This window comes from Seriola lalandi, unplaced genomic scaffold (assembly GCF_002814215.2).
Source record: "Seriola lalandi dorsalis isolate HSWRI2012SDOR001 ecotype SW California unplaced genomic scaffold, Sedor1 jcf7180002054264, whole genome shotgun sequence".
Taxonomy (NCBI): Eukaryota; Metazoa; Chordata; class Actinopteri; order Carangiformes; family Carangidae; genus Seriola; species Seriola lalandi.
Window position 1 is genome coordinate 216289 of NW_019524817.1, and position 19978 is coordinate 236266.

The window sequence follows — 19978 nt, forward strand, 5'->3', positions numbered from 1 at the left end:
AGCAGTGGTTAAATTCAACTCAAACACTGTACTTACGTAACTATTTGAGGTATTTGTGCTTAACTTGAGTATCTCCATTTCATGCTGCTTTATACTTTTTACTCCACTATATTATTCTGACAGCTTTGGTTCCTACCTACTTTACAAATTAAGATTTTACATGCAGAACATACTGTATGATGAGCTTATAAAATACGAGGCATTCACTGTTATACCCATCAGTATAAAGAATATTTAAAATCAGCTCTGTCTTGATCAGCTACAGCAGTAAAATGCTATTTAAACATTAATTCATCAGTAATAGTAATTGATGGACATTATATAGTATAACACAGACAGAGTCCGTACATTACATGTAAGTACATTTGTTGCTAATGCTGACTTTTGAATACTTTTATGCAATGCAGTGCAAGACTTTTACAAAAAATTAGTATTTTTAGGGTAGAAGTACTACTTTTACTTAAGTAAATGAATGACTAACATATAAAGCATTCAAATATTCATTTTCTTTTTGGTGTAAAAATCCTCCAGAGGAGAGTGCATGAGGATCTCAGTGTTTTTCAAATCAAAGCAGGCATAGTTTTACCATCATATAACCTGATATCAAGGCTGGACACTGACTCATAAAGAGCTAATGGATAAAGTGCATTTAAACACTGTGAAATTCATTGTAAACAACCTGCAAAGCATCCGACCTGACAAATCGCCCTTGAAGATGTTTTGCAGGTTGGGCCCCCAAAGGCTCCCTGCGGCTGCTCATAGAAACAGAAGAACTTTCCTTCAGGGATGATTGGAGTAACACATTCTCACAGCAGGTCACACACCACACGGTGGCGCAGTGGAGCACCTGAAACACAGCCTTGCGTTTTTGTTTTTTTCTTTTTTTTCTTTTCTGGAAAACATCAATGGGAAGAGTGGATTTGCATGTCCGGCCGTCTGTGCCAATGGGCGCACTGGGAAGGCTGGGTTAGCGGGTGGAGCCGGGGGAAGCAGCCCAGTAAGTGCACAGTCAACAACCAAAGCATCCGAGATTACTACAGGCTCTCACCAATCCTCACCGAGATCTCCCTCGAAAGCTCGTGTCGCTGCCTTTTTTTTTATTTTTTATTTTTGGCTTGAATTCATGAGTGAGATTGAATCGCTGCTGTGAACCTTTTTTTTTTTTTTTTTTTTAATTTTATTTGTGTGTGTATGTGTGTGAATGTGTATGTATGTATGTGTGTGTGTGTGTGCGTGCGTGTGTGTGTGTGCACCGACCAGGTTGATTCGCGGCTCCACATCGCCTCAGTATCATCGCGGATGAAGAAGACTTTGTGAAATTAGCAGTTACAGATTATTGTTGTGCCTGTATTTGTGCCCGGGGTCCTGGATTTACACAGAGGAGGAGCGGGGAGCCGATCATCCGTCGTTCTCTTGGGTGAGTTCACGTCCACTCTGGCATCCCCATTTACTGACACTTCCAGGGTTATTTTGGACAACCCGGTTTCCTGCCCTCACAATGAATGAATCCATATACAAGAAGTGGACGATCCTCTCTAGACTCACATTAAATTGCTGATTTGTTGAGTTTCACGGCTGTAGTATAATTCTGATGTTTGACTGCTGCGCTTATGCATCGCCTTTGGGCCCATATGTGTGAAATGAATGAAATGTTGACGCTCCAGCCTTCATCATAACGGTTTACATCCCTTATTCATAACGAAGGAGCAACAATATTCAAGTTCCGGCACACAGATCGCTTCAGTGTGGATATAAACCCATAGAAATATTCCACTGATGCTGATGATTAAATTAAAATATAAAACTGCAACTTTATAGGTCTACTATTGAAATACAGCTCGTATAATGATCAAATTACACCTATAATTGCAGTTTATGACGTCATTATTGGTGTGGGAATGAGATAATGTGGTATCGATTGAGCTGTAGAGAGTCACGTTGATTATTGGGTAATTGTTGGCTCATAGGTTTTGCTTTAGTTGCAGTCTTTCTAGGTTTTTTTTTTCCTCCAGGACAGAAACAAGCGCCCCTGACTTTGAATATGTAAGACCATAATTCTACCTGCTTCTATCACTGTCTCTATCTCCCTCCATTGCATCATGCTATGTGATGAATTGTGCCTTTTTGGGTGTGCTTACATCATTCTCAGAGTTATTCAGGGCTTATTTTTTTGTGTTGCAAAAAAAAGTTGCAGCAGCTCACTGTGATCTGCCTCTTGTTCTCTGACCTGAAGGGGGGAGATTGATGGAACATGAGAGGAAAAAGTGCCAAAGTATGGCATTCAAACTACTGAGAGACTGGAGTCATAATGCGCACACACACACACACACACACACACACACACACACACACACACACACACACACACACACACACACGCACACGCACACTTGGCACATGCCTTCCTATATAGACCCAGTAAATGCATGCGGCTCCATTGTCTGTGGAGCTCCATCTGTTCCATGACATGGCATTCCTCAGACAGCCAGTCATGCTGTTAGGGGGTGGTCCACCCTGACCCATTGCCTCAGAGAGAGGGAGAGAGTCACATGGGGTGTATTAAGGGAGTAGGTACAGGGCTCAGGGTGTCTCAGCCCGCAAGCCCTAGACCACCTGCGTGGACAGCTCCTGGGCCAGGGTGGAGAGCTACGTTCGGGCCAGGGTGGGTTTAGTGGAGCTCTAAAGTTGGCCTGAGATTGGGAAAGAGGATGGGACGTTTGGATTGGAGCACAAGCTACATTAAGGCTAGGTTTGTTGTAGAGTTGGAGTAGAGGGTTTGCTCCACAGCTAGGGTTAGACAAGGTCTGTTGCTGTAGCTAAAAGCGGCTCCGTTTGAACATGGGCAAGATGGACTAGAGAAAGGATAGGTTGGGTCTGGAGCTGGAGTTAGAGGAAGGCTAGGTTTGGTCTAAGGTTGTTACTGAGGAAGGCCAACTTTGATCCAGAAATTGGGCTAGAGGATAGGGATAAAGCATAGATTTGGTCCGGAGCTGGGGCTTGAATAAGCCCAGGTAGGGCTGGGGCAAGAGGAAGGGTATGAAGAGAGATAGAGGTGCTTGTATTTGAAGTCCAATCAAATGGGTTGCAGGATATAAATTGGCTTTTCATGTAGTTAATCACTGCTGCAACTCAGTCATCACAACTAGAACATAATTACACCATCCCCATCCACACGGCCCCACACACACATAAATACATACACACACATACACTCTCCATTTCCCCTCTTCCACTGCTCTGATTGCTGCATTAGGACTTGGCTGTCTTTTGTTGTCCGTACACACACACACACACACACACACACACACACACACACACACTCACATACGAGGGGGAGGGCTGGCCCAGCTGAGACCACAATACAACGGGGATCAAAGGTCATCCAGCTGGCCAATCAGGGTGCCGTCTGGGTTGGCTGGTGGCGGAGGAGGGCGTTGCCCCCCTTTGTGCTGGTCAGGGTGGGTCTTTCTAAACAAGTAGCTCCACTTCCAGCCCCGGCCCTGCTACTGCCAGCAGCCACACTGTACTTCCTCAGAGCCAGTCACTCTGGACACTTTATTAGGCTGCAGATCTGGGGCCTGTCCACTTTAGAGGAAGCTCTTTATTGGTTTATGACTCGATTTCTGGTTTCTAATATTTTTAAACTGACAGCTTCTTGAAAACTGGAGTTGTTGAGCCTTCACTGAGAAAGATTACACATGTAAAAAGTTATGATTTAAACTATAAAATATCTACACAACTGCAGTGAGGCGTATTTACTGAGTTGACTGCCGTGTTGCACAGTGGCTTATAATTGCTACTGTGTTTGTATGTAAAGTAAATTTGTAGTACAGGCTCCAGCATGTGTGTGCGTGGGTGTTAATGAATGAAACGGAGCGCTGCAACTAAAACCCCTAAATTGATTACAGTATTCTATTTCTGGTGGCGGGATTAACTGAAGAAATAAAACAAGATAATGAGATCTGAAGTGCTAGAAAAATGGTGAAGAGAGGAAGGATGCAAAGTGGAGTGGAGGAAGGAGGAAGTGCTGTAGATTCAGAGCAGAGGGTGCTGAGGAGGAGAGAGTGACTGAGTGATGAGATAACAGAAATTAGGAGAGGCACTGAGAGAGATTGAGGCTGCAGAAGGACAGAGAGAACGACAGAGTGATAATGTGAAAGAGCAGGAGGGAAAGACGGACTGAGCAGAAGGGGACAGAATGAAACTGGAAACCGTTTGCTCCCTGGTCGCTGCCTTTAATTCGTGTCAGAAACTCATCTCCTCGTTGGATGTGATCTTGTCAGTTTGCACACAACTTCTGACACAGAAGAGGCACTTGTCTTCTAACATTTACATCCACGTCAACCTCCCTCTCTCTTTCTCACTCATGCACAAACACACACACACACACACACACACACACACACTCCCATCTTTGCCGTCTGATGCCTAAGTGCTTTCAGTATGTGCTGAGTGGAGTTATCTGATTTCTGCAGGCTAGTTAAATGCAACCACTCCTTCCCCCCCCCCATATACTTCCATTAGTGCACACACTAATGGCATGCTCACGGTGCAAAGACATGGGCCCGTTGTTTCGTCCGTGTGTGTTTGTGTGAATTTGATGTCCTCTTATTGGCGTGCATTATGTTTATGCGGATTGATAAATGATCGGAGCAATGGATTTGAATGCCTGTCCAGTGGACACTTGTGTGAAGGCAATGATTTGTGTGATTCTCTATGTGTTTGACCATGCATGTGAGTAGTGGGATGCTCACTGGCTTGTGTGTGCATGTGCATGTGTGTGTGTGTGCGTGCACCTGTTTCCCTTGTGATCAGCAGTTTATTTCTTTGCTTCAGTGGCTTTTTTCTCTGTAGATAACAAGGAAAGTGGAAATGGGTCTTTCTGAGCAGCCGCAACTCCGAGCTCATTGCAACTAATAACTGTCACTTTGAGTTGGGAGGGTTGTATTTTTTGTCTCATTGGTGTCTTGATTTATTTCTTGGTGATGACCCATTTCAGCTTGTTTCGCTGTTGAAGCTCAGATGCAACAGCTCGACGACGGATGACATCTTAAAAAAAAAACCAAAATGCTAAAAAAGCAAACCTCAGAAACACCACATCCCTGCCTGAGGGCCTGATTTCATCTCTATCCTGTTACAAGCTATTAGCAACTGCTTTGCCTGCTGCTTGTCGATTGTTTTCACATGGTTTGTCCCAAATTACACTTAGCACCTACTGTGAACGCCCAATCCAGAATGCTTTTAACCCCGTACCTCCTTCTGCAGTGTGAACACAGTTGCGTGCTGCCTTTGCTCAGTTTCAGCAAAAAAAAAAAGTGTTAACTGCCCACAGAGGAGGCTTAGCACAATCCCAGTGTGAGATTCATGGCAGAAGGACAGAATTACCAAATGTCTGTCCGTTGAAAATGACGCTACAGAGGTGTGACGATTATGAACGTTGCCGGTGTGAATCCTCCAACCAGCCAGGAAAATTTAGGTAGGGAAATGAAAAGGGAATATTAAAAGTGCTATACCCCATCTCCTGTCTGATAGAAGATTAAGGCTTTTCTTGGTGAAGTTCGACGGTATTTAGTGAAAGTATATGAAAATATGGCAGGATATAGCTGCTAAACAGTGTATATGCTTTCAGTTTTGATTGCATAATCAGGATTCTCCATGTGATCTATATGCGGAGGTAAATGAGCCCAGATGGTCTGTCAGTCAGCACTGTGATGCATTGGAGGAGCCCTGGCATTGTTGGTTTCTAATCTTATTTACAGTAGCAACAGCCCACGTACAGTGACTTTCTCCCTGCACTCTCCTGTTTTAATTCAAATCCTGTACAGTGTGTGTGCAGCTGAGATTTGGTTTCACAGCATAAAAAAAAAACAAAAACAGCCTTTAGTATGACGCTGGCTCCTCCGCTGCACTATTTCAGAGTGATGCCGGGGGAGAGAGATTGTTAGCAATAACCCAAGTTAAATCTTCCAGAGCACAGAGGGGCCTATTCACTGTGCTATGTGAAGAGTGGAGGGGGGTGGGGGCAGTGAGTGAGGTGGGGGTGGGACAGAGGAGCGGGGTGACACTTCAAGCAGTTTTTTTTTTTTACGGTTGATGGTGTGCATCCGTGGGGTGTGTGTTGCATGGCTCCACAGGCCTGTTTGTAGCAGCCAGAGGCCCAGGGGACGGAGTGAGGGATGAAGGACAGCTGATAGCAGCTCTCTGATGATAGAGAATACATGTAGAAATCAAGCTCCACACGTGTGTGACAGAGAGAGAGAGAGAGAGAGCGGGGGGTTAGTTTCAGTTTCCAACTTAAAAAAGATGCAGTCACTGGAGAACAGTGCATATCTGTGCTTTTTGTTATGGAGTACATGTATAGTGTATGTGTTCGTGTGACTTGTTGCTCACCGGTGTGTGTGTGTGCATGTGACAAAACATGACAAGGCCTGACAAAATAAAGGTGGAGGAACGTGAGTGTAGATGAAGACTGTTTGAAAACGCTGCACAGCGGGTGTAGGACTGACACAGGGGAGGTGATGGTGGTGCTCACGTTACTCTGTATGGCTTTCTAATGAAATCCAATACTTAGCGGTGCTTAGTAGAGCTCGAGTGATAAATCCCTCAAGATGATGTATCATCTTCAGAAGATATTAGCTTATTGGAGATATATTGGTATTGGTGTATATGCTGCAGAGAAGTAACAAGAAGCTGCAGCACAGAAAAGCCAAAGACTGATTAGATGTACTTAAGAAACATTGACACCAATGAGCGCTGCCAAGTTAATTTTTTAAACCTTAATCAATCCTTATCAAAACTGAAAATATATTCATTGTATATATGCAATTATTTAAAATTCATATTTGAAACATAAAAAAATGTAATCTTGTTCTCTATTTCAAGCTGCTGTTTATTGGCCAATGAACTGATAACTTGAGCACGTTAGTTTAACCAGATATCACTGTTGTAGCTGTTCAAGAACTATAAATCTTGGTGGAAGGATAAAGTGACACTATTTTAGCGATTATTGGGTAATAAAAAGTTTTGAAAGAACATTAGTGCTCTCACGTTAAAGTGTGTGCAACATCTTTGTAAATGCAACATCTTTGTAGTCATTTTTAGATTTGCTGGAAGCCTCTTTGAAACACTCCTCTCAGCACTTTTTAGCTCAGTAATCGGCTACTGCAGAAACTCATGGTCTTTCTTTTCTTTTTGCTTAAAGTTCATGATCATTTCAGCCTGCGGCCATCTGATCATGAACTTTGTGATAGAGAGCCATGATGAAGCAAAAAAAAAAAAAAAAAAATCCATTTGGCAGTGATGTCTTCTCAAAATATCAAATCATATCAGGGGAGTACACTGACCAAATAAAACTGTTGTAATTGCTGTGTGCATCTATCATGGCTTCACTTAGTTAGATAGTGTACTTTAAGTTTGTTTGGAGACTTGACTCCCCCTGCTAAAATTCACTGACACCGGCCAAAAAACATAGAAACATTTGCTTTTTGGTTTCCTGTAATCTCATAAATCATAAGTCTATAAATCCACCTGTGAAAAATGACTGACCTCTGGTTAGATAACAACATGTGCTATCTTCCGTGCGGACCAGTCTTCCTTCAGTATGCTAGTAAAATGTAGAGTGATAACACGATGGATGTGCCAGCGAGTCCATCGGTTTATAAAACATTCCCAGTGTTTACCGGTGCTATGACTCATGGTTGCCATGGCGAGGGACTCTGACAGCAGTGCAGCTGATCAGGAGCATCTGACTCCACATGACTGTCCTCCCTTCGTCTCTCCCTCCACCTCCATCAGTGTATCGCTCTTGATTTCTTCCCCCTTTTCCATTCTCGCTATCTTGCTGTCTCTCTATCGTCCCTCTTTTTAGTTGTGCACCACTCGCCAACCTATCATACACCTTTATATAGATTTCCTTATCACACCGCCGCCCTTCACTACTCCTCTCCTCTTTTCTCCTACCACCCCTCTCAGTCCCAACCATCTGCTTGTCTTTCTATGGTGGCCAGCTGTGCACCAGATGCGGCCCACTCTCCCCAGCTGTTGGCATCATGATCATGAAGAAGAGAGGAATGAGATGGAAATGATCCCTCGCGACAAACACGGAGTAGTAAGCCTTACATGTGAGAAGGATATATAAAAATATCAGAGGGAAGGAAGGAAGAATATAAAAAGGAAACACACCAAAACTATGAACCGTAGCCTAGTGCAAGAATGTTAGAGTAATATCCTGCTTTATGAGATTAAAATAACTGATTGGCTTTATGAGATTTAAAAGGCGCCAATCATAAAAACGACACTGAGCACCACAGACACAATGTAAATCCCTATAGGACCATTACAGTGATGTCACAGAAGATAAAAATGCTATTAAATCGAGAAAGGTCACCACAGACAGACTTTACTCTGATATTATCTAAGTCTGTGTTAGAAACCACATAATAGTAATGCACAGGAATATGTGACATGTTTACATGTTGGGAAATATGCTTTTCGGCTTTATTGAAGAGTTAGATGAGAAGATTGTTACCACTCTCTGTATGCTAAATATGTAGGGTAGCTAGTGCAGCAGGTTAACTTAAGTTAGCATTCAGACACCAGCTAGCGTCGCTCTAGCTACAGTTAACAAAATTCGCCTAACTTCACCTCTAAAGCTCACTCATTTACACGCTATATCTCGTTTGTTTAAGCCGACGAAGACAGATGGGCTAGCTGTTCCCCCCTGCTTCCAGTCTTTGTGCTAAGCTAAGCTAACCATGGATTCCTTTAAGAAGTTTCTAAGAATGTTTACATCAAGTACTTACACAAGTTATAGTAGAATATATGTATGGGTCATGAATATTTATATAAAGACATGCAGTATACATTTTATTTTTGGGTGAAAGTAGTTTGTAAATGCCACAAGTGTTTGCCAATTTATCTTTTGTATTAGGTAGAATTTCCTCTTTCACGGCTCTTACAATGCTGGACCTAATTTTGTGAAATTGCGTTAATTCGCTTCAAATTATGTGGAAAAAGCCAGTATTGTGTCTGCTACAAAAGCTGCTGTCAAAAGAGAATTAAATGAAATGTAAGATGTGAAAAAAAAAAAAGACCAGCATTTTTAACAAGGGAGAAATCTGGAAAATGAATCAAGACTGGTTTTCACACGACAGCTATTTGCTGGGGCAGATGGATGCGGCTGGAGGCCAAGAGGAAAGGAGGTGAGGAGCCATTGTAGGTGCTGGAGAGATGGGAAAGATGAAAGGAGGTCAAGATGGAGGAGGGAGAGGTGTCTTGTTGTGCGGGCGAGCTGCAGTAGAAATGTCACGGCCACTGTGAAAAAAGAAAGAAGCAGACTGTTGATAGTGTGTCCCTGATAGTGGATTGTTCCTGTCGTGACTGCTTAGGGTCTGTGAGGCAAATGCTTTGTGAAAAGGGCAATAGAAAGCAACATTTTGATTGATTGCAGGTCATTACACAAGAACCATATTGGACTATATACAGCCAACATGCACTGTTTGACCTGCAGACCTTTTCTCTACACTACCTTTCCTTTTCCTCCTCTATTTTTTTATAATCCTTCCTGTCTTTCTCCAATTTCCTCTCAACGCTTGTTTGCTAGAAAGCTCCTCCTGTCTTTTTTTCCTGCTCTTTATCTTTCTCAGTCCTCTCCCTTTCCTCTCAAAACATCCATTCCTTCAGCTACCTCACTTTCCCCCCTTTCTCTCTGTGTCTGCCTCTCTCGGTCAGAGGAAGTGGCAGTCTCTGCCTGCTGGCTCCCCGAGGAACAGACCTGCCTTTGTCCGTCTGAACTGTAGGAAGATGAGTAGCCAGTCCACCCAGTAAACCCAGCAAGCCCAGTAGGGATTCAGGGTTTGTCTGTAGCAAGCTAGCCACCCAGAACGCCTGTAAATCAGCCAGCCACTCAAGCCAGGGCCTTCCTGGTCTGCAGAGCCAGCCAGCAGTCAGTCAGGTATTATGTTAGGCACTCACGACTATGAGGAAGAATGGATGAGAAAGCGTGGTGCAGACGGAGACTGAGAGACCACAGACCTTGGTTAAATGTTTTCCAAGCATAACCAGAATGCACAATGACTTTGAAACCTGGACAGAAGCATTGCTATTCAACAACTCCTCTACTTACTTGGACAAATCCCCCAAATTATTGCAACCCAATTCATCACCTCATGCCATGAACTGAGAGCTTCCAGCAGGAACTGCCAGATGATTTAAAAATGCTACATGACATTATTTGGCACTCAATTACTACCTGTTTTTGAACAGCTAGCATCAGATTAGCTTTGCACAGAGACTGGAAAGAGGGGGAAACAGCTAGCATGGGTGTGTTCAGTTAGCAAGTTAGCAAAACCCACCTACCAGCACCTCTAAAATACAGTTTAAAACATTATATCTCATTAGTCTTGAAACTGAAGTGTTAAAGCGAAAAGTTGTAAACAGAGCCAGGCTAGCTGTTTACATCTGCTTTGTGTTGTGTTATGCTAAGCTAACCGTCTTCTGGCTGAGAGAGTGGTATAGATATGCAGACAGAGTGTTATTGATTCTGTCATAAGAAAGCAGATTAATATAAAAATATACAGTGAAGAGTTAAGATTTAGGACAAAATGCTAACACTGTTGTCTTTGCAGTTGCTCTGAGGTCAATGTTATTTTTGTAGTTTCATGGAAATAAAATAAAAGTCACCCGTCTCCTTCAGCAATGTGAAGATTCCCTGTAACATTCTAAATTAACTAAATAAATCAAGTTAATAAAAGGTAGAGAGAGTGCAAAGATACTTAAGGCGGCACAGAGAAGTAATGAAACTACAACAGCAGCTTATTGTCGGCAGGTTTTCTTGTTATCTGTCTGCTCTAGCTCATTTGATCACCCTCCATCACACTCAGAAAAAGGCTCCTCTGTCTGCACCGACTTCTCCTCTCCATCCCATCTGAACCCTTTTGGGATGGGAAACCGAAAACATCCAGTAACATTGATTTCCTATTGTATTTCAAAGATGAAACTACTTTAGATATCATTACGCCCAACATGATCCTTCTGATATCATTTCCACAGCTTTCACTACACTCTGAAATGACTGAACAAGCACGATGAAATTGAGGATAAAGCCAGAGTGCTTTCACTTTTTTTTTCTTAGTTGTGTTTTAATGGATGAAGCTTCAGGCACCTCAGGCCTCAACGAGCTTTAACAAGGAGATCAATACAAAGTATATAGACTTCCCACAGGCTGTGACAGCTCTCGCCTCGGATCACAGAGGAATATTTTGGAGATGCCGAGACGACACGCAGCCACAGCGCGAAAATGATTTGATGTAATTGGAACACTGTGGTATGATTAGTGGAGCCTCTCTTCTGAAATCTCTCACCCCTTTACCACTACTCCACGCTCTGTGAAGTCAGTATGTCAGGGGAGGTGAGCATGCATTTGTCATTCTCTTTAAGCATCACCCCTTGTCTCTCTGTTTTCAGAGGATGGTGCAGGGGTTAAAGTACAGTATAGGTTACGGGAAGAGGAGAGGAGAGTAGGATGACGGAGACGATAAAGCGTTTGTGAGGAGAATAAAAATAAATGGCTTCAGGGCCGGACAACAGTCTGACTCAGTCATGTTGTCCAGTTCACCAGATGGCTGCTTGATATGTGCAGGGAGAACAGAGCAGGACACACCAGACTCTCTGTTCCTGTGTGTGTGTTTACATGCTGTCCGTCTTATGTTGCTCACTGCACTCCACATAGGCAATGTGTTATTGCTCTTGCTCTGCATTCTTGAGAGCCAAAGGAAAATCTCAACCCCTTTTAACCTCCCCCCCTTCCCCCTCAGCTGTGGACCAGCTTTGAAGCTTTTTTCTCTTCTCTTCTGACACACATCCACATCCACACACACCCTCACACACTCCACACAGCTTCTTTCCTCACATGGATTTTGTTTACATCCTGGCAGCCAAGTCCCACAGTACATGGCTCAGACACAGGCTGTATTGAAGATACACTGTAGGTATCGTGCTGAAGTGCTGCACAGACAAGCTGTATTTGCATGAGATGATGATCCTGCTGCAAAATGCACAAAACATTTTGACACAAGAGTATTTTGAGACTAGCTGGTTGTTAACAAGGGGAAGGAAAGCAAGCTAGCATGCTGGTTTCTTATCCCCTCCTTTCCTTTCCCCTGGAGACTTGTTTTGATGGACAGCCCTCAGCCCCCCAGTTGCATGTACCGTCACTGCCTGTGAAGTGTAGGGGCTGTTTATGCACACTGTCCATGTCTGTGTCGTGGTGTGATACCTGCTGCGCCTCATTGTTTACACAGACAGTGAGGAGGATTTCTAGTCGACATGCTGCTTTGTGGCAACACGATAATCACATGATCACCATATTACCGTTTCGCTAATGTAGCTCCTTACATTGCAACGTGTGTGTGTGTGTGTGTGTGTGTGTGTGTGTGTGTGTGTGTGTGTGCTCCTGTTTCTCATTTTGTGAAGGAGATGAGATCTTCAGACACCTGGTGAGGCACACACGCAGATTCCTGCTTTATGCATGCACATTTATATCCCCATTATGCTGCCTTCTGCGTTGCTCCACACTCGTTTCTTTCATTCCCAACTTTTTCCACACAAATCCCCAACCGCACATTTACAGTTTTAAAAAACTTGCTCAACATGCAAAGAAAATCTTCCTACGAAAGTGTTTGCCTGTAGCTTCAGCTTGCTGCTGTGCAGGCTCCTCCTTCCCTTGTGTATCAGTAGACTGCTGTCTTACAGGATATGCAACAGAAATATGAATTGTGGATGGGAGAACAACACAGTGCTCAATTAGTGTGATACTGCAAAGCAAGTACAAGTAATTTAGTCTCAATATTCAGCCTTGAAATCGTACTTTTTCTTTAGTTTCCTATAACACTGTTCCTATTTTTAAAGATTTTCAGTGTCAGTATGAAGAGACAAAACAGACTAAAAAATGACAGTATTATGAAATTTAATAATTTACACAGCTGAAGTTGAAAATTTGACAAGATACACCAGATGGTATAACCTTTTTTTTATATTTATTTGGCAAAATGTTGTGTTATACAGGTACCATTCAGCAGTTGTGAAGTGTTTGTCAAGTATACACATTAGACCATCTGTGTATTCGTAAGTCATGAAGCGCCCTGTGTGTGAGAATCTGTGCATGACTCTATGTAGGTCTGTGTTATCTAATACAATCTGTCCTTATCTAATATTCACACTGCTAACCCTTGAGGGTGAAGGAGGAGAGGAGAGGAGAGGAGAGGAAAGGAGAGGAAAGGAAAGGAAAGGAAAGGAAAGGAAAGGAAAGGAAAGGAAAGGAAAGGAAAGGAAAGGAAAGGAAAGGAAAGGAAAGGAAAGGAAAGGAAAGGAAAGGAAAGGAAAGGAAAGGAGAGAACTTTGCTCGCCAATAAACAGAACTCTTCGTGGAAGACTTCTGACTTTAAAAGAGAATCCTACGTAAAGCAGATTTAATACACACACACATGCAAAAAAGTTGCGCGCACACACACACACACACACACACACACACATTGGGAAATGCTATTTTCTTGCTCAGTAAGCTGGTACCATAGCTGAAGGCCCAGAAACCCTATTTTCCCAGTCAGCCTCTTACTATAAGCAATGGTGTCCTACATAAACACACAGTTTCCTGGCAGCCAAACAGTTTTGGTTCTAGATGTTTTCTGTATGTTTTTTCTTTTTTATCTGCACTTTTCTCTTGGGTTCGAAGTTGGCAGAACTTTAAGCTGATATTGTGCATTTAGTTATGAGTATTTAATGTATGTGTGTATGTGTAGTAGCAGAAGATTGATGCTTAATCCATCTGTTCTGCACCGTGCTTTAACATGGAGCAGTCATATCTCATTCGGACCAAAGGTGTACTGTTTGCCTGTGTTGTTGTGGATGGAAACATTTGGATGTAATTATTCCCTGAACCAGTCGCAAGACAGTTAGGTGTCGTGCGGGGCGACACAAGTAAAACAAAATAGAAAACAGATTCAGTTCTTTGTAGACTGTTTCGAATTTAAATCAGCAAAATTAAATTCAGGAGAGATTCACCGCAGCTCTGAAGTGACTCTGCACAACTCTGTCACTGCCTGATCCAGATAATATTACTCTTTCTTTCTTTATCTAAAACAGTCACTATTTTGGCCTCGGTCGTTTTTCTCTCTTCTCTTTGCATTCTCCCCTTTTTATTTATTTATTTATTTTTGTATTGTTCTCCTGTGCCAAAGCAGATTCACCCCGCCAGCTACACATGACGGAGTGCAGAAAAGGAACAGTGCTTGAATCAATTACTCTGTGGATGCACTTAATTTAGTGGTGTTCTGAATAAGCACTTCTGAAGTGTCGCTGGTTGCTACAGGCAAGGCAACTTTTTTCTTTTTTATATAAATCAGATCTGATCTGCTGTCAGCCTGGATGCGGATCATGATGAAGGAAGCGGCAAACAGGGAAGTGGGAAGATCCATGAGTCAGCCTCTCTCCTCTAAAGGGCTTGATTTGAGAAATATGAGATGCACTGTTGGAATAACAGCATGCTTTTTAGGAGAGCACCATAATAAATGATGATTCTCCCTCGAAGTTGTCATATTGTTTTTTCCTCAGTGATCATCAAGACTGTTTGTACTTTGACACTGTCTTAAAAACATATGGAAAAAAAGTCTGCTTTCGTTCCAAATCCGGCACTACTGAACTCGTTTTGCTTGCCTCAGAGTCGTGCCTCACACAACCTCTGAGCCGTGGTGATCTATCCAGGGAATCCGTCTCTGGGTTTGAGAAGTCAGCGGAGGCTTGTCGGGAGACGTCTGGTTAAGAATAGTTCCATATCTCCAGGGCTTTCTGTTTGGGGCGTGGTGCTGTGTTTTACCACGACTGTCTCTATCACTGTGTTATGGAGCAATCAGAGAGACAACTCTCCTCCTACTGACAGATGGTCGTGTGTGGTGTGTGTGGTGTGTGTGGTTTGTGTGGTGTGTGCCTGTGTGTGTGTGTGTGCATTTCTGCCTACATTTGGGTGAGGGTTTTCGGTTCATGGGGGAGGGGAAGTGGAGTTTGGAGAGGAAGAGGAGGTGGAGAAGTGTGGGGAGAGGTCAACGGAGGCACAGCTGGTGAGACCCCCACTCCAACCAGCTGCTGCCTCAAAAGAACCCGTCAGCAGCCTGCCTGCCTGCCTGCCTGCCTGCCTGCCTGCCTGCCTGCCTGCCTGCCTGCCTGCCTGCCTGTATGTTCCTGCCCCTCTTTTTCTCTTTCTGTCCACTCACCCACCCCCCAACTCTCCCTCTGTCGTGTCCCCCTGCAGCCTCAGCCCAGCTGTTCCAAACTTTCTACTCTCCTCCCCTGCCACTATGCACCCTGACCCCCTTCCTGCATTTACAAATAAGCACACATGCTCCTGAGTGCACACACATACACATGTGCACTGATTGGCAGTCAGTGCACATCAAAGGTGTCCCAGGAGTGGTGGTGTGTCTGTAAGGCCTCTTTTGGACTGAGTAGAAGCCTGGGGCTGGAGTACATCCACCAGCTGGGTCTGGGCCCTCCAGGGCGGACCTGGTTTCAGCTCAATGTTTGGTTGTGGGCTTCAGTTCTGCTGTAAGTCACCGACCCTGCGTCTGACATGAAACACCATGTCAGTGTCACTGTGGCCCGACAGGAAAACACAGGGGATCACTAAAGTCAGTAAGATTTTTCCTCTGTCCGTACAAAGTTTCATGGCAGTCAGTATTATAGTTGTTGAGATACAATATTTCAGCCTGAACCAAAGTGGTGCACAGGCTGTTTAAGAGTCTCAAATCTCGGATTTTCTTGAATGCACCAACAAGTAAGAGTTTCGAGTCTTCACTCTAACTGCTCTGCCACACAACAGCAACAGAACCCTACAGTGGACTTAACTGTGATGCATTAGTGACTCCAGGCAGATTTAATGTCTCTGCAAGTTCCTGATCAAACTGCTTTGAAATGAAGAGAATCCAGTGCCTGTTTGGATGACAGGAAGTCAGTCTGAAAACATATGGCGTGCTTTGATAAACAGTCAGCACTCGGCTGAAAGATGTGACTAATAATTCGGTGAAGTAGTGATAAATCGTTAGCCTCACCAAACGTACACGGCTCAGAGGAAACACTGCGGCTTTGATGTGATTTCAAAAAAAAAAAAATCTTTACCATATTGATTTCTTTGTTGTTTTGCTTGTTATTTGTCTTCCATTAAAATATCTAAACCGTCCAAGTTCAAATCTGAACCCAGGGCCACCCAGGATGCACCTTTGCCATCTCCTGTTGCACTGGGTGCTGGGGTGCCACACCCTCTCCTCTCCCCCAGTGCTATTGTTCCTTGGATGACAAGGCCCACGTGCCCCCCTATTCAGCATCCTGGTGGGGGGTAGGCGGGCTCTTTGTCTGGCTGCCATTGTCCCAGACACACGCTTCCATTTGACGGACACACGTGCTGACAAAAGAGAAAGGGAGCGGAGGAGGAGGAGGAGGGGCCACCACTGGCCATTATTCTCGGCGGTGGTGGCGGTGAAAAGACGAGACGCGCTGGCCATCTGTGGTGTGTGTCTGTGATCTGTCGTGATTGGGGGGTGAAACTGCACACACACACACACACACACACACACACATAAACATACACACACACTTCTCGGTTTCTGAAAGAATCCCTCTCTTTTGTCTTGCCACGCTTTTCTAGGGGCATGACGCCTATTGAGGTGGCTTCCCTTTGCTTTTGATGGCGGTCTGTCTTGCTCTGATGTGCGGCGTGGAAAGAGGAAGGGAGAGTGTGTGTCCAAGAGGCCGATATGGTTGAAGTGAATCTGGTATCTTGGAAAAAAAAAAAAAAAAAACTACAAGAATGTTCTGCAGCCTCTCCTTTCTTCTCTACGTCACTGTGACTATTGTTGAGCGCAACAGGCCTCTGTTTTCTTTCCTCTGGACTTGGATGACCCACGTCTGCTCGAGGGTCTTCACCTGTGTTTACTCTGCTTCTTCACAACCCCCCCCTCACCTTCCCTGTTTTTTTTTTTCCTGGACACTGATGTTCTCAGAAGTGGAGGCTCTAACAGGGGTAGAGTTTCTGGAAGTCACTTTAACTGAGCTGAAATGCGATATGATTGTCCCAACTTGTTGACTACTTTCCTTCTTCCATCTTTTAGTTCTGCATTCATCCATTCACCCCTTCTACTTCCTCACTTTTCCATTGTGTGCTCCTTCCCTTCATTCTCCATTTTCCATATGTAATTCCCTCCGTTTTTCCTTCCTTTCCATCCTTCTAGTTTTTTTCCTTCTCTACTCAATATTTCTTCCTATAACTGCCCTCCTTTCTTTTCTCCTAAATCTTCACCCAATCCGTCTTTTCTGCTCTTACTCTTCTCTCCCACGGTCCTTTCACACATCAGTAAAAGAGATGTATTTGCAGAATACCACAGGGCAGAGACAGCAGCCATTTTTATGTGGTCCATTTAGACAAGAGCATCACAACAGCGGTGCAAAAGCTAGGAATGGTTGATATCAAAAGGCCAAGTATTGTAATTTTCTTCAAATAAGACAGTGAAGTCACCTCATCATTATTTAAGCAGTTCCACTTAACTGTGACTCAGAGGTTTCAGCTGCAAGATGTGGTCTGAATCATCAGTAAGTGGGAACCATACATAGATTATTTAATTTAAAAAATGTTTTATTTACTCTAAATTTCTGCTCAGACATGTGAATCCAAATATTCTGGTGTGTGTATTAGCAGCGTGATTCAGTGTCACCACAGTACATATCTGCTGTTTCCTCTGACTGTGTTTCTGCGTGACCAGCATGGGCTTTTAGTGCCGGTCGATAAGACACGACCACCCTGTGAAGGTCATTCAGTCTCGCCTTCCCACAACAAAAACTCCCAAACCACTGCTAAAGCCGACCACTGGCATTGTTCATCTCCACAGAGATAACATAGGGGAACAAAAAAAAAATTAAAGTCAGCCTATGTCTCTGTAGCTGTACTGTAAATGAAAACAGTTCTGCCTCAGAGCTATTTTAGTTTAGTGTTTTTTTTCTCGGTGTAGTAAGTTTCTGTGTCACCAGATGTTGCTGTGAGGAGGATTGTTGTGATTGAGGCAAATAGAAAGGGACAGAAAGGCTGTTTCCTTGTGGCCCAGAAAACGCTATAAGATTCGCTCTCTGAGGACAGATTTTAGGGCAAGGAGACAGATGGTTGATGTCACACAGGCAAATAGACACACTGACAGGCAGATGGATAAACAGACTGACAGATAGCAGATGCATATATAGAGAGAGGGCCAACATTTGACCGTCTGCAGTGTGGAGGACGTGGCCAAGTTCAAGATAAAAACAGCAAAATTTGGATGAATATCTGGGACAAGAAGCAGCAGCAATATACAGTATGTACTACAATTAAGATCAATTTTGTAGCTATACTTTATAGGCAGGCCATTATATTTACATTAAGTCATGTTCCAAATGTTTCCTGTTTAGGTATGCGCAGACAGACCGACACAGACGAGCCGTCAGACAGTGATGGAGCAGATGTTAAAAGCTTTAAAAGCCTTATTGATTTTAGAGTTCAGGCCTTGTATTTAGTTGCTTTACATGCATAAACATGCATTATGCATGAATGCATTGTGTTGGTAGTCAGCACTTGAAATGTGAAGAAGTGTGATTTTACATGTTGTTTTGCATTCAGTCAGTAGATTCATGTGTGTCAGCAAAATGTTTTTTTAAAAACATCTTCCTGTCTGGACGGATCTGACAGGAGGTCAGAGGTGAGAGGTCAGAGAAAGTGACCTGGGTAATGACACACACACAAATACACAACATGAAAATAGGCAGCTGGTCTGTTACAATGACAGTGTGTTATACTGTCTCTGCCCAGCAGGGGCGCTGTTACACAGGCCACAAAGATCTGTGCTTTGGTCTCTCCTCTCCTCTCCTCTCCTCTCCTCTCCTCTCGTCTCCTCCTCTCCTCCTTTCCTCTCGTCTCCTCCTCTCCTCTCGTCTCCTCTCCTCTCCTCTCCTCTCCTCTCCTCTCGTCTCCTCCTCTCCTCCTCTCCTCTCCTCTCCTCTCCTCCTCTCCTCTCGTCTCCTCTCGTCTCCTCTCGTCTCCTCTCGTCTCCTCTCCTCTCCTCTCGTCTCCTCTTGTCTCCTCTGCTCTCCTCTCCTCTCGTCTCCTCTCGTCTCCTCTCGTCTCCTCTCGTCTCCTCTCGTCTCCTCCTCTCCTCTCCTCTCCTCTCGTCTCCTCTTGTCTCCTCTCCTCTCCTCCTCTGCTCTCCTCTCCTCTGCTCTCCTCTCCTCTGCTCTCCTCTCCTCTCCTCTCCTCTCCTCTGCTCTCCTCTCCTCTCCTCTCGTCTCCTCTGCTCTCCTCTCCCTCTCCTCTCCTCTCCTCCTCTCCTCTCCTCTCGTCTCCTCTTGTCTCCTCTCCTCTCCTCTCGTCTCCTCTGCTCTCCTCTCCTCTCCTCTCGTCTCCTCTCCTCTCCTCTCGTCTCCTCTGCTCTCCTCTCGTCTCCTCTGCTCTCGTCTCCTCTCGTCTCCTCTGCTCTCGTCTCCTCTCGTCTCCTCTCCTCCTCTCCTCTCGTCTCCTCTCGTCTCCTCTCCTCTCCTCTCCTCTCCTCTCCTCTCCTCTCGTCCTTTCCTCTCCTCTCCTCTCCTCCTCTCCTCTCCTCCTCTCCTCTCGTCTCCTCTCCTCCTCTCGTCTCCTCTCGTCCTCTCCTTTCCTCTCCTCTCGTCTCCTCTCTCCTCCTCTCCTCTCGTCTCCTCTCGTCTCCTCTCGTCCTTTCCTCTCCTCTCCTCCTCTCTCCTCCTCTCCTCTCGTCTCCTCTCCTCTCCTCTCCTCTCCTCTCCTCTCCTCTCCTCTCCTTTCCTCTCCTCTCCTCTCCTCTCTCCTCCTCTCCTCTCGTCTCCTCTCGTCTCCTCTCTCTCCTCCCCTCCCCTCCTCTCCTCTCGTCTCCTCTCCTCCTCTCGTCTCCTCTCGTCCTCTCCT

At 44.5% G+C, this 19978-nt stretch overlaps 1 protein-coding gene across 1 annotated transcript in view; it reads left to right on the forward strand.

Moving 5' to 3' along the window:
• Window positions 1-1338: 1338 nt before the first annotated feature.
• Window positions 1339-19978, forward strand: part of numbl (NUMB like endocytic adaptor protein) — a 56701-nt gene continuing 38061 nt past the window's right edge. Inside the window, exon 1 of the mRNA XM_023405180.2 lies at window positions 1339-1417. The gene's annotated coding sequence lies outside the window, so the exon portion shown is untranslated. The remainder of the gene's footprint in view (window positions 1418-19978) is intronic.